The following is a 13,091-nucleotide window of genomic DNA, read 5'->3' as shown; positions in this document are numbered from 1 at the left end:
TGAAAAGACGGGCGTGATAAAATAATAAAGTTTATTTCGCTCGTCTATTTTTCAGTTATCGAATTTCGTTCATTGTATATATTTTTTTACATGCATGTATTCTAATTCCTTACAATCTTTATGGGCAGTATGCATTAGATAAACAATAACATTAGACTCCGACTAATTATTCATACATATGTGAAATAAAAAATGATATATATATATATTTTTTTTTTAAGTAAAAATATTAAATTTTTAATTTTATAAATATTTTACAATATGTTAAAATTCTTAAAAGAAAGCTAAAGTTTACAAGTTTTTTTTTTTTTTTTTTGGGCACTGTGTATACACTTACCATGGAATGTTTTTCGATATAATCCTTGTCCAGATGAGCGAAAGATTATACATAAATTTCTTTTTTGTGTTGATAACATCCTATAACATTTATAATACTTAGATTAGTAGGCATATTACGAAAGATTTCAAAATATCCACATGGAAATAGTCATAATTTACTGTTACACATCAACTATGCATGCGATGCAGAATAATGAAATGTAATAAGCAAAGGTTTTTTTTTTTTAATACTGGGAAAGCACTGTGTGCATACATGTGGATGGACACACAAGTAGGCGTTGTAAATTTGCATATAGAATCGATATAATCTAAGAATTAGTTTTCATAACCTTATATCTCAAGGTAAATCAACGGAAAATCTCAATTGTCCAATGATGCAGTCAATATAATAAAATATACTTGTATAAAATACACAAGTAGAGCAGGTAGCACTTGCGAAAAATAACTTACGCGATTTATTAATAACATTTAACGAAATAAAATCACAGGAAATTCGGAAATTAATATAAATGAGCTTTATAAATTAATAACTGATTGTTAGCGCTATCTAACTATATATATATATCCACAGATGTATGTTCGTAAGATAATCAAAGATGATCTACTTACCAAATGATTGCTTGACTAAATAATTTACTTACTCACGTACAGGTAGCGCTAGTAGTTTGTGCGCGGATATTTCCCGCGCATTTGATATCAAAGGTAGTAGAGTTTGTTTGAATTTGATTTCTACCGTACGTTTCGTATTAATGTTAATTCTCTGTTAAAACATTCTATATAGATTAAATGAATTAATGTGATCGATTCCCTATATTTAGACCGCTTATAATAGACTTAAATAATTCCTAGTTTTATTGTTACGTTAAACCGCTTAAAGTTCGCGCCGCTACTTCAATCACGCTCGCTCGCGAAATACGTCGGGCATCAAGTGTCACACTTGTCGCGTCCAAGTCGTTCCGTATTTCTCGCGGTTATTAGTGTTTATAAAAGTGAATAGTTGTATCACGAGTGTCTTTTGTAGTGTCGTGCGTTCCTTGTAACGTATTAAACATCGCGTACAAGTGCTATATACTATGTATAATTAATATCGCGATTATAACCAAAGATAGGCCGCGCGCGCAAGTGCGTTTATTAGGTTTATATGTCGAGAATCGTCGTATTATTTTTCAATTTATCGAAAATCTCGTGTCGCGACGTACGAATCGCTTTTGGATCACTCTGTATTTTTTTTTTTTTTTTTTTTTGAGATTGTTATATTGTTTTAAAATGAATTTTGTGCGTAATAAATTATCACAAGTGTCCCTTGTGAAGCGTTGGACGTTGATAATTGTAACGCATTGAGTGTATAATCGTACGTTAATATCATGGATGATTTTATGGATATTAATGCTTTCGTGTGCCCATTGGACGAAATATTTCTGATTATCTTTGAAGTCCACACTATAATTTCGAAGTGCAGCGAAAATGCAGTTGGCGCCTGATCATCATCAGATATGTATGTATATATATATATTTAATTTTTTATTTTTTTCTTTTTCTAATATATGACTAACAATAAGTAGATAGAAAAGCAAATATATTGTGGGTATATTTGGCGGGATATTTGAAAGACTAGTCATGTCGTACGTGTGTCTATATGTGTGATGTGTGTATGTGTCGCGATCTGCCGCGCTTTATCGAAATGCTTGATATGTGCTTACTGAAATAATACCGACAATCGAGTTAACTTGATCATCTAAAAACTCTACGATGTTACCATTGCAGCATTATTGTTCCCAAAATTATTATGATATTACCAACAGTTGAACTCACTTGATCAGTCATCTCGCTTATCAATTTTATATTTCTCAAGATAAATTACGAAAGGTAAAAAAACATTTTAATAAAATTGAAAATAATGTTGATGTTTGCAACAAATTCCTCTCTCAAAGTTTAGAACTTCAAATTCAGATATAATTTAATAACCAATATTTCGTGCCTATAAATATTAATTAATTTGCTAGGAAAAACTTTCAATACCATATACAGATATTATTTAAATATTTTTTTAAAAATATTAATGTATTAGGAACAAGATTAATAAAAGTGTGTACATATTATGGTAACAAATTTATTACGATTCAAAAATAATCCAATTTTATTGTGCAGCATTAGAAATTATTAATATTATTATTTTTTTGGTATTTTTCAGTTATTATCTTTTTAATTTGTTTAATTTCAATAATTAATAAGTACAATACTAACATATTTATTATAAAAAGAGAAAGAGAAAGAGAAAGAAAAGGAAAAAAAGAGAAACAGAAAACAAAAGTGAAAGAGAGATAATAAATCCATAAAAATTTTTTTATTAAATAATATTTTTTTAACGCTATTACTGCTGTAAGTATTTTATTTATTGTTGAGTATCATTTATTTATATATAATTTAAAAACATTTTATTTATGCATATATGTATATACACATACATATACATATATATGCATATATATATATTATTATTATTTTAAAACATATATATATATACACACACAATATGAGAAAAAAGATTATAAATAAGATAATTAAAAAAAATTATTTTTCTAGAATTATTATGTTTATATTAAAATAATGCTGTGTATACAAAATTTACATATAAATTTACCAATTAGAAAAGCGTATTGTAGCAGACGCTAATTGTTTAATATTGTTAAAGCGATTTTTTTCAAATACATAATACTGTAAATATATATGCAGAAGAGAATATGCATTTTAAGTCTTCGTAAACAATAAAATGTAATTGGATTATAACAAAAAATTAAATAGATGTAATTATTCTTTATTGTAAATATCTTGTAAGCATCTTTGCACGACAAATGTACGTCCTGTGACGTTGCTTGCATTAATCTACAATTAAACAAAACAAAAATAATCAATTATTAATTTATTTATTTTAAGATATAATAATAATCTAAATACTTATAATACAAATATTCATATTATTTTTTTTTAAATATTTTGATTTTAAAATAGAACTATGAGTTTTGCAACACAAGAAATACAATAAAATAAAAATAAATTTTCTAAAAAATATTATCAAATATACTTACTTTGTGTAAGAGGAGGTAGTAAGTTACGACTTTGAAAATGTCAAAATTTTTCTGCATCCTCCAGTACGAATGGGTCTATAACCGAGCGGACATTTCGTCTGTATTATCCGGTTTCTATTAGGAAAAGTTAACGGCCGTCCCTCACATGCAAATACTAACATTATCGACACGAGAATCAGTAGAAATAAACGTACTGGTGCCATTATTATTACAAGTACTATCCAATCTTTTAAAATCTTTTGAAATTGCAAATTAAATTAACGATGAACAAGATTAAATAAACTGATGTTAAAATGTTTTCCCTTCTTTGACGTATATATGTTTACAGCATCAAAATGCCAATAATGACTGGTTCCTACAGTTATAGCAGCATACACATATTTATATGCAACTTGGGTTCTAATGCGGTTTTCCGTCTCCTTTCCGTCATCATTAATTTGTGGTTGAATTGCGGCAATCATATCCTGATTGCTTACGCACGAGCTTTTATTCGAACTTCCGCAATGCGATAAAATATTGAGAATGATTTTACTCGGTATATTCGGAGTTTATATACATTTAACAGATAAATCTTGTTTCATGAGTCAGTAGCAATACGGACGATAAGATGATAATGTATAAATGTATTTCACATTCTATTTATGGACTATATACGATGATTTTAAACACACATATATACACATATAAATATACATATATTCATTATTCATTTCATATGCTTGTGTTTTTTGTCCGTCTAAAAAAATATGCAAACTATAATGGAAAATTATAAAAATATATTTTATTTAAATATAAATTTAATATTTTTAATAATTTTTTTTATGCAGGACAGATTCAATTTTTAAATTGTTTTACAGACAATTGTAATATTAGCAATTAAAGTAGCTATTTTTTAATATTAAATATTATTTTGCTTGATACGCTTGCTTTAATAATGAGTTTGTGATATGAAGCCAAAACATTTTTATTTGTAGAAATTATACACGATAAAATAATAAAATGAGAAGTCTCAAGGCTCTTTAATATAATAAAATAATTAGAGATTAAATGGACGTAAAGAGCGAACATGTTACGATAAAATAAGTCAGTTGATAATATTTCTATATTTTGATTATTATGATTATTATGACGATTGACAATTCAATTGTGTCGCATTATAGATCTTATATACACATTATAATTATATATACACACACATATTCTTATGTAATTTGAAAATACCTGTAAAATATATAAATGTATCCATTAATTATTCTTAAACTTTAAAATAGATAACTTTTTTATTTTTTTATTTGGAAAATATTTTTACAATTAATAATGTGTAATTATTAATTATGAAAAATTTTATAAGAAATGATGCTTTAAATATTTTATACACAGAGATTTTAGACACAACATATAAATTATTAAGAGTTTTAGACACATGGATTTTACACGTAAGACAATATAGGAAGTTAGAACTATAGAGTATACGTGGAAATAGAATCTTACTATAAATAAACGCTTGAGCATTTTATTACATATTTAACTTTGACGGCACTAAAGGGGATCGATAAAAGGTGATGATTGTGTGCGCATCAATGAATGCACGACTGCAAGAATATTCAATGATTGCAGCAGGTTCCGGCAAATAAAATTCACTTATTGTTAGAAGCATTATACATCATCGGAATTATTTACGTCATACTACAAATAATTAGATAACAGTGTGAATATGTCTGACGTCAATGCATCATAAAAACTATTACGTTTTACATCTAATTAATTTTGATTCCTTCTAAAAATAGAAATGGTGTGTCTTCTATGCTGTTGCAAAACATTTACCATACGTAAAGATTGATACGTTTCTAGCAAAGAATTTCTATTTCTCTCCTAGAAGATTTGTAAATTAATTGCAGATGTGCGATTTTCAACTCTGCCTTTGCTTGATTGGATATTGCATAGAAGTCTTGATAGAAGTATTAATCATTGTTGTTGCTATTCTATTACAATATAATTGAAGTCCGTGAAATTCTTGTTCTCCAGTGATGTGTTTGAAATTAATCGCGCTTGTGTTCATCATTGACAGGAAGAAAAATAACGCTATCGCACATGTTACCGGCAACAGAAGTCTCTTATAGTTGCATATAATTCTATTATATAGCGTGTGTAATCACTGCTGTCTAGATTTCACTTCTTAGCAATTTAATCTGCAATCAAGCTGCATTTTCAATATGTGTGAATTAATTGCAATTGTCACGAATATCTCCTTCCTGATTTATTAATCACTTTTTCAAAAATTTAAATGTAATGAATCACTCTATGAGAAGTCACGTAAAATGCATATCATAAAGCGTAATTTCACACACGTTTCAGAAGCTTTAGAATAATCATAGAAGGAATTTGATATGTAAAGAGCTTTTAATAAAGTATGACATCAACAGTCTCGCACTGGTGGCGAGATAGTTAACTATGCCGGAGGTCACACTAACACTCGTGCTCGAAATATAAGTGCTCTCAAACTATCAATATTCAATTCGTTGAAAATATTATTAGACACGACATTAAGTATATTTCAAGTTTGGAATAATCATGTCAAAGTGTGAATGGTACAAAGCTTAAACTTTCGGATTGTAATGCGCATGCATTGTTATTAATTTATAGCCGGTTTACGTCGTCATTAACTTATAGTCATCTCACATATATGTAGATAGATGCATATACAGACACGTGCAGACACACACATATAAATTATGCATCTTATATAATTTAAATATTATTTATCTAAAGAATTGTACAAACATTTCAGGAGTGTCTCATTTCCATGATAATATTAATTGGTAACATTAATCTCTTGGGAGGCAAAAGGAATTAATTCAATTAATTTGGTTTCTTTTACAATGTCAATGAAATAATCATTATTTATTGTTTAATATTAAATGTAATTTTAATACTTCATAATTTTCACATTAGTTTTGATCATGCACGCTTGATATAAAAAATCTATTCCTAACATTAGACAATAAGTATACACAATAAGATAATTTAACTGATAGTATCTACATCTTGATTATTTTGCAGGAAATTTGTAATCGATGAATCACTTTGTGCATTGTTAATTAATTAGATATTTTAATGTAGATTTATTCATTTTTCTATCAATTGGTCCTAATTTTCAAAATATGATCCTCCTCTTCTTTTTCTTTTCGGAAATATCTTCTTTCATGAATAATATCGGTGTTCAATGAAGATTCTGTAACAAAAATCAAGACTTCAAATGTAAAATGCAATTATTAAAGATTTTATTCGAACGTGCGCGATAATATCAGAAACAAGAATTATGCGAAAATATAATGGCATTATAAATAAAGGTTTATACAATTTATTGTATATTTGATGAATACGAAGAAATCAATATGTGGTGATAATTGTGTGCGCTGACGGACGAGTATTGGAATATTTAATGATTCTAGCGACTTTCTAGCAAAGAAAATCAATTTTAAAGCGTTGTATTTCATCGGAATCATAAGTTTACATTATACTGCGAGAAAATATAAAGGTATGCTTGACGTAAATACACCGTAAAGACATTATTGATAAATAGATCTATAAAAGAAAGATTAGAAAATTTGGATAATATTTGCTAAATTTTTGATATGTAAAATTATGCAACATTTATTATTTATTTATAATATGTAACAAAGTATAATAAACATTTATATATAATTAATTGAATAAGATTATAATAATATAAATAATATAAGCATCTCTTTCTTATGCTGTCGGCCCGGTTGACAGAAAAAAATATATAAAAATGTTTTTTTTTTAGCGAAAAAAAATCTCTTACCTAAAAGACACTTCTACAGCGATTTCTAACCCTGACCTTGTCCGGCGGACATTGTATAGGGACGTTAATTATTGATCCCGCTTCGATTTTGTAGTTATCGAAGCGCACGAAAACCTTTCCGTTTTGCGATGCGTTCGAGATGGACGCGCGTGCACTCGACATTGATAAGAAGAAAAATAATGCTATCGCGAATACTGTGGTCAATAAAAGCCTCATAGTTGCCTATATGATTGCAATATATTACGGGCAGTTAACAATCTAGATTATGCTCCCTGATGACGAATTCTGCAATCAAATTGCCGTTTCAATTTGTTTGAACTCTGCAGATTCGTAGTTGTCACAAATATTTCGTTCTCTTATTATTGAGTATCTTCTTGAAATTTCAAATCACGTAATTAATCACACACTCGATGAGAAGTCACTGCAAATCTTGGTACGTTGCAAAGGTTTCAGAAAAATCATAGAAGAGAATTTTGGGTCGATGCTGAATATAATGAATTTTGACGAAGGTTTCTTTCAAATATTACACCGACAATCGTAGCGCGATTATAGCGACTCTTCGTGACGTACTAATGCTCGTGCTTCAAAAACACATGCTCCAGAATCATTATCAGTATCCACTTGTGGTAGAGTTCGTTAATCACAAACGTGTGAAACGTTATTTGGTTTGAAATTTCATCGGACGAGCGTTTATATGTGATTTAAACGTGAGCGATACGAAATTTAGATTCGACACGTCCCGCGATCCAAACAGCTGACTCAAATCTCGCATTTTCCGCTAAAATACCGTCGAACTGCGGATGTGATTGAGACGTTGAGAAACTGGCGACGATTGATTCCTATCCGACGTCATTGCCGCTGCCGCCGTCTCGAGTCGAACGCAAACAGACTACTCGGAAACGGACGAGCGGGCCAATTAAAATCGACCTTGTATTCAAACCGGCTTAAAAGGTTGCTTTATCTGCGACGCGGAGTATCGAAGACACCAACCAGCGGCTTTATCAGCTGGCATGTCCGGAATTTTTCATCGATTCGAGATTGCGATACCGGGAACTGCGTGATGAAATCTTGAACTTTACTTGTTATAGATATAGACGTTTCTCGAATCGTGCGCGCGAATGACATAAAGTCGACTTAAAAAAAGTCATTCTAAAAATATATGCACGAGGTTAACGGCCCGTTTTATCGGAGGATTTTTTTTAAAAATTTATTTATACAAAATTATATATACATACATATTAATAGCGCGTGCTCATAGAGAAAATATGCAAAACGCGACATTTCTTTATTCTAATTTATTTTAATTTATTAAATTGAAGAAAAATGCAATAAAAAATTGTTTCATCTATATAATTTGAATATTTTCGATATTCCTAACAGTTTCTTGTCACGCTTCCGATAGCAATGAATGATCTTTATTGCTGCACACGATTATCATCACTTGATAAAACTAATATACACATAGATTACTTTTTGTAATATGTAGACGCACATTATTATTATAATATTCAAATTCATTTTTCTTAAATATTAAATGATTAATAATATAAAAATTTATTCAATGCTCTTACCGCTTTTTTTAAGTGAACTTATATATTATTTCTTTGTCAGTTGTATTACGTATGACTTATTAAATATTTTATATGTATAATTAATAAATAAGAATAATTAAGAATAAATAATACACGACAAAGAAAAATAAATTTAAATAATAAAATAATTTAGTATTAGAAAAATAAATTAGAAATTAGTTTGTGACATTCAAAACTTACGTGACTTAGCTTTTTATTTGTCGAATTGTTAATTCACCACACCATTCTGCACTTGCCACGCCGATCGATTTGTTCGCCCGGTTTACAGAAAACTCTTCGTGGAACAAATATTATTCTACCCTCCTTAGTAACTTGAGTCGTAGTACCATTTTCATCAAAATTTAAAACTTGCGATTCTAAATTTGTGTTACTTTGTGATTCCATCTCAACGGAGCACCAGCTGCTGGCGATGCTCGCAAAGAGGATCGCCAACATGACAGTCATGTAGAACGCACGCATTCTCGGACACTAACAACTCGCGTGGCGTTTAAGCCGTGTTTAAATCATGTTTAAACTTTAACAGTCAACGATAACCCGATGACATTGAAGACTCCCTCGCGATTCGTTCGTCATTTAGAAAAATTTCGCTATCAGTATGCGCGAATATTTAGTATGTTGATACCACGTGACATTTAATGTGTGAAATTTGTGCGAGACTTGTCAGATTTGAATGGTATTGCGTACTAACAAAATGAGTAAAAAAATATACAGTCAATACTTTATACTTTTCATATACATCAAAAGTTACATACAAAGTGCACGCGAACTCTATTTTATCCGGGAGTGTATTCGATAACCTTCGATAGCACTTTTCAATAATAGTAATTAATTGTCTTTATTGTTTGATAAGATAGATCTTATCAAAAGCGACATTTTGTTATTATTTTTCTGTAATATTATAACAAACTTATAAACTCGCATTTCAGCAAATGTTTATTCATATATAATATTGTAATATATATATAATAATATATAACATAAATTTGATAGAGAAAAAAATAAAAATAAAAGTAAAAATATTTCAGAAAAAAGTACAAATTATGATTTCTAAGAATTTATTTATCGGAAAATATACTATTTCCAATGAAAACTATTGATAACCTCTGATGTCATCATTGATATATAAAAGCATTGATGGTTATTATAATATAAAAAAATAGAAATGTCGTGTCAATAAAATTAATGCGTAGAATACAAAACGCAAATTGATGAGATTACTTGCCAACGTCATAGATTACTTTATCAGAGCATATAAGAGTATATTTGGTAGTCGTTAGAATTTTCATTACGTCTCTCGATTAGCGTATATAAAAATCATTCATTTAAAAGTAAGGACATGTATATTAATACGTTAATGCACAGTTTGTAATATTGACATGACATTGATTCTCGTCTTCTCAGAATTACATTTTTCATATCAATTTCGTGGTACATTACTTTATCTTTCAAAATCATAAAAATCATGTAATTATTACAGTAAAAAGTTATACTTCAGCGTTTCTTATAAAATTTGTTATAGCTATATTAATATAATAATATAATATATATTGTTTATAGCTATATTAAATTATTCAATTTTTTTCTTAGATATGTAATTAAAAATATTTTAATTTTTTTAATTTTTATTGCGCAAAGATTAACTAAAAAAAGATTAATTAAAGATTATAAATCTTGAACCTCTCGAAAAATTTTTAATTGTGTCAATATTTGTCTTATAAAATAGATAAAATATTATATAACATTATCATGTTAGCCTGGAAAATAAGTGGTCTCTTCTCTTTTATTGTTAGATTTTATTTCTATCAATTTTATATACAACAGTTGGTGGCGCCATCCATTGCTATAGACCGAAAGATCAAAATGGATGCAGCACAATGCTGCATGATATAACTCTCAGAAAAACTGCAACTTACCATTCATCATTTTCTCTCTTTTTTATCTCTTATTTTTTATTTTTTTCTCCAATATTTTATATTGATTACCTTTCTGATAAAGAAATAATTACGTATATATAAAAGCTATGCTCTAATGTAGATCTTATTAAAGTTAAAAAAAAAATAAAATTTTAGATAATTACCTTTTTAATTGCTAAAAAGGGACTGTCAAATTAACGTTAAAATTAAGCGCGCGATACATGAGAAAGAATCCCAAGAATTTTCGAAATTTCTCTTCTACTTTCAACTTTAATATTTAATCTACCATCTTTAATACTTTAAACAATCCAGTCAACCTATTTTGAAATTATTTAATCTATATATATAATCTTATTTTTATAGTTTTAAATATCTAAGTGAAAAATTGTTTGTTTACTGTCTATTTAAAGAACAAAATAGAAGCTCAAATCATTCTATGTATTATATAAAATAAATCTATCACAATCCTCTAGAATATCTATAAATTTGTAAAAATAGAGGAGGTTGAAAATAGGAGAAAAATTTTAACCCGGGATTCGTTTATCGCTGGCATGCATCTTCGAACATCTTTTAAGTCGATCCCCGTACTCAATCAATGACAGTTTCTCCCTGCGGGTACAGGCATTGATAATGCTTTATGTGCGGATCATGTAGATACAATTTCTCACACGTATGCGTCACTTTCCAACATGATTTGTCCCCTAATGTCTCGTGCATGAAATTTAACATGTTCATGTTTTTCGCATAATTTTCTCATATCGCAATTGCGCACACTGATTAAAGGCATATGCATATATCGAAATTGCTTTAACTAGACTTAAAGAAAAAAAAACTTTTCAATTCGCATAATAAAAAAGCATAAATATTACTCATATCATAAGTATTTTATAAGGATATCACAAATCTTGAAATCCGTATTCTAAAAAATCAGGAGGAAAGAGAAACATTTTATATTTTGATTACCGGATGATAAGTGCATATGCGTGCCGCGAGTGTGTCCTGTGAAGGATCTCTTCGTCTTTTTTTTCACGTTCGCGAGATGGGTTCCCACGAGCAAAGTCGAACGCACGGTCTAGAAAGGCAATAACCAAAGACGATTAAGATATAGTCATTTTGTGTTTTTCGCTTCCCTGCTCTTCCCGGTGGTTCGGCTTGTCGTGCCGACACGAATGCAAACGCGCGGGGCAGTCGTTAAACGTTTACAATTTTACATGTTCACATTTTTCGCATAATTTTTTCATATCGCGGCCGCGCACACGTGATTAAAGATGCGCACGTCAAAATTTCTTTGAACGAAAATTAAAACTTTTTAGTCGTAGAATCAAAGAGAATAAATATTACTCGTATCAACCTCCCCCCCCCCCCCTGTTGTAGGGCCTATAAACTATATCCATGAAATTAGAAGAAAGAAAGAAAGAAAGAGAGAGTTACTTTTTGATTATCGGATAAGCAAATGCGTCCTGTAAAGGATCTCATTGTTTTTTTCCACTACTTGTTTCATTGCTTATTAATTGCCTCGAGATTCGAAAAATAATTTTACCATTTTTTTCACATTAAAGTTCGGGACTAACTCGACTGCCCCGAAATGTCATATTGGTGAAAAATGTTTACACATTTTATATTTATAGGCGACTTTGTTTTTACAGCGAAGAAATGTTGGCAAGTAACTTGATTAAATATTTTATAGAATATATCTCTGTCGAAATTTAAATCGATAAACGATAAATTATATTTCTCTTTAAGAATAAAGGTAGAAATCTGCATAAGATTATACATATAATGCTAATACAATCATCACAGTGTTGTAGGTTTCATAAAGAGTAATAATGTCACGTTCTAAAATATTTTAAAACTAGTTTTCCTTTAAAGTAATTATATGAAATATTATGGAAAATTTAGTTAGAGCCTTGGCGCGGTAGCACGTAAAATAATGGCGTGTTTATCGATCCATTTCGTTCTAAGTTTGCCTTTAAGCCACGTGATGCATCGTGAGTATAGAAACTATTCCGATCGTAAACTCGGTTAACATCAGGCTGGCCATTATCGCGAGTTTAAAGGGTTGAGAAACGGTGCTCAGCAATACTCGATAATCCTTCGCGTGGATCGTATTCCAACGAGCAATTTATTCGCGACTTTAATGATACAGGGAGCGACATTTCAGAACATCCTGATATGCTCGACTGACTCGACACTCGACAAGAAAATTAATCTAGCTATAACACCGTAGTGTGAAACGATATATCTAAACCGTTTTTCGTGTCATTCGAGAGTCTTTATAGTCGAGGCAGCGCGATGATTGTCAATAACAAATTTAACATCTTTCTTATCTTATTTT

General features: G+C 29.4%; 3 long non-coding RNA genes across 4 annotated transcripts in view; 1 reads left to right on the top strand and 2 right to left on the bottom strand.

Moving 5' to 3' along the window:
- Nucleotides 1-1,261: 1,261 nt before the first annotated feature.
- The window catches only part of LOC140664403 (uncharacterized), a 118,340-nt gene continuing 106,510 nt past the window's right edge, over nt 1,262-13,091 (top strand). For both annotated transcript variants that reach the window (XR_012046449.1, XR_012046448.1), the window contains exon 1: nt 1,262-1,834. This is a non-coding gene — a long non-coding RNA (uncharacterized lncRNA). The remainder of the gene's footprint in view (nt 1,835-13,091) is intronic.
- LOC140665136 (uncharacterized) lies at nt 3,139-4,151 on the bottom strand. Its single transcript, XR_012046553.1, has 2 exons — nt 3,426-4,151; nt 3,139-3,222 (listed from the first exon to the last, which is right to left on the bottom strand). It is a non-coding gene; the product is annotated as an uncharacterized lncRNA (long non-coding RNA).
- Nucleotides 6,622-9,705, bottom strand: LOC140664914 (uncharacterized). The gene is made up of 2 exons (XR_012046511.1): nt 9,024-9,705; nt 6,622-6,657 (listed from the first exon to the last, which is right to left on the bottom strand). It is a non-coding gene; the product is annotated as an uncharacterized lncRNA (long non-coding RNA).

The sequence above is a fragment of the Anoplolepis gracilipes genome, chromosome 4 (assembly GCF_047496725.1).
Source record: "Anoplolepis gracilipes chromosome 4, ASM4749672v1, whole genome shotgun sequence".
Lineage (NCBI taxonomy): Eukaryota > Metazoa > Arthropoda > Insecta > Hymenoptera > Formicidae > Anoplolepis > Anoplolepis gracilipes.
This window is presented reverse-complemented; position numbering and strand designations above follow the sequence as displayed.